This window comes from Peromyscus maniculatus, chromosome 1, assembly GCF_049852395.1.
Source record: "Peromyscus maniculatus bairdii isolate BWxNUB_F1_BW_parent chromosome 1, HU_Pman_BW_mat_3.1, whole genome shotgun sequence".
Classification (NCBI taxonomy): domain Eukaryota; kingdom Metazoa; phylum Chordata; class Mammalia; order Rodentia; family Cricetidae; genus Peromyscus; species Peromyscus maniculatus.
The window spans coordinates 61,437,462-61,440,485 of record NC_134852.1 but is presented as its reverse complement, the minus strand read 5'-3'; positions in this window follow the sequence as shown (position 1 = coordinate 61,440,485).

Genomic DNA, 3,024 nt, shown 5'->3' with positions numbered 1-3,024 from the left:
TTCCAGGATAGTAGAGTTGCCAGGACCACTGGATATCAGTCAAGAAAGGCTTTGGGCACATAATGGAGCTGGTTGAGGAAGCTATGTTTCTTCAATGTTCCTCCCAGCATCAGGTTTGGAGGGATGAGGCCCTCCCCATCTTTTGGGGCCTGGCTGATTATGAACTTCAGAAGCTGCACTTTGAACTGAAGGATACTGTGTTTACACTGCTGGGTTTTGGTTGTTCTTTGATCTTATCAGTTTTGGAGCTCATAATTAAGAAATGTTAGACTGTGAGTTGTGTTGTGCCTGTTAATTCCTGGTTTGAGACTGCAGCACTAAATGCTTCTTGTTTATTTTTTAAATAAATGTTTTTATTTTATAATTAATTTAATTTTACATATCAGCCCCAGATTCCCCTGTCCTCCCTCCCCCCATGCCCTAACCTCCCCCCCAATCTACCCCCCATTCCAACCTACTCCAAGGCAAAGTTTCCCCTGGGGAGTCAGCCTAGCCTAGTATATTCAGTTGAGGCAGGTCCAGTCCCCTCCTCCCTGCACCAAGGTTGAGCAAAGTGTCTCAGCATAGGCCCTAGTTTCCAAAAAGCCAGTGCATGCACCAAGGACAGATATCTGTCCTACTGCCTGGGATCTCCCAAACAGTTCAAGCTCATCAACTGTCTCACTTATCCAGAGGGCCTGGTCCAGTTCCCTGGGGGTTCCTCAGCTATTGGCTCCCAGTTCATGTGTTTCTGGTAATTTGGCTATTTGTCCCTGTGCTTTTTCCAATCATGGTCTCAATATCTTGCCCATATAATCTCTCTCTCACCAGTTGGACTACTGAAGCTCCACCTGGCTTTTGGCCATGGATCTCTGCATCTACTTCCACCAGTCACTTGATGAGAGTTCTGTCATGACAGTTAGGGTGTTCGGCCATCTGATCACCACAATAGGTCAGCTCAGGCACTCTCTCAGTCATTGCCAGTAGTCTATAATGGAGGTATCTTTGTGGATTTCTGGGGACCTCTCTGGCACTCTGCTTTTTTCTATTCCCATGGGATCTTCATTCATCATGGTGTTCTCCCACTATGTTTCTGATCCAGCTGGGATCTCCCACTCCCCTAAGCTCTCTTTTCCCCAACCATGGCCCTCCATTACCCTCCCTCACCCCCACTTTGCTCATGTAGATCTCATCCATTTCTCTGTCGCTGAGCAATCCCTGGGTCTTTTCTTAGGGTCCTCTTTACTAGGTAGCCTCCCTAGAGTTGTGAGTTGCAGTCTAGTTATCCTTTGCTTTACATCTAGTATCCACTTACGAGTGAGTACATACCATATTTGTCTTTCTGAGTCTGGGTTACCTCACTCAGGATAATTTCTACTTCCATCCATTTGTCTGCAAACCTCATGATGTCATTGTTTTTCTCTGCTGAATAGTATTCCATTGTGTATATGTACCACGTTTTATTTATCCATTCTTCAGTTGAAGGGCATCTAGGTTATTTCTGGGTTCTGGCTATTATAAATTATGCTGATATGAATGTAGTTGAGCAAGTGTCCTTGTAGTAAGATTGATCATTCCTTGGGTATATGCACATGAGTGGTATAGCTGAGTCTTGAGGGAGGTAAGTCCCTGAAGAAAGTAATTGGAGAAGTTATCAGAAAATGGAAAGATCTACCATGCTCCTGGGTAGGTAAGATTAACATAGTAAAAATGGCAATCTTACCAAAAGCAATCCACAGATTCAATGCGATCCCCATCAAAATCTCAACACTATTCTTCACAGACCTGGAAAGAACAATACTCAACTTCATATGGAAAAACAAAATACCCAGGATAGCCAAAAGAATCTTGTACAATAAAACAAACTCTGGAGGCATCATGATCCTTTATTTCAAGATCTACTATAGAGCTACAGTAATAAAAACAGCTTGGAACTGGCATAAAAACTGACATGTGGACCAATGGAACCGAACTGAAGATCCTGACATTAATCCACACACCTATGAACATATGATTTTTGACAAAGAAGCCAAAACTGTACCATGGAAAAAAGAAAGCATCTTGAACAAATGGTGCTGGCATAAATGGATGTCAACATGTAGAAGACTGTAAATAGATCCATATCTGTCACCATACACAAAACTCAAATCCAAGTTGATTGAAGACTTCAACATAAATTCAGTTACTCTGAACCTGATAGAAGAGAAAGTAGGAAGTAGTCTTGAGTGCATTGGCACAGGAGATCACTTCCCAAATATAACACCAGTAGCATAGACACTGTGAGAAAACATTAACAAATGGGACCTCTTGAAACTGAGAAGCTTTTGTTGGGAAAAAGGACATGGTCAATAAGACAAAACAACAGCCTATAGAATGGGAAAAGATCTTCTTCAACCCCACTTATGACAGAGGACTTATCTCCAAAATATATAAAGAACTCAAGAAATTAAACATCAAAATAGCCAAAAGTTCAATTAAAAAATGGGCTATAGAGCTAAAGAGAGAATTCTTAACAGAAGCTCACATGGCTGAAAGACATTTAAGGAATTGCTTAACATCCTTAATCATCAGGGAAATGCAAATCAAAACAATTCTGAGATACTATCTTATATCAGGTCAGAATGGCTAAGATAAAAAACACTGAAGACAGCTTATGTTGGAGAGGATGTGGAGCAAGGGGAACACTCCTATACTGTTGGTGGGAATGCAAGCTTGTACAGCCACTTTGGAAATCAATATGGTGCTTTTTTAAATGCTTCTTGTATTGCCAGATCATCATGAGGCTGTGAATTTGAGAGATAGAAGGGTACATATTGGAAGTAAAGTGTATTATTTGGATGTTAAGTTGACAAGAGGTGGAGTCATAGATTTTTAAAGAAGACCTGGGATTCTTGGCAATGACAAACATGGCTGGATTCCTGCAGGAATCCCCCAACAGGTAATATTTAAAGCTGAAGTGGAGACCCAAAGATGTTGAAGAGGACAGGAGTGTGGGATGTCATAAGAGGAGAGATGCAGGGCATTAATAGAATGAGCCATAGAGAG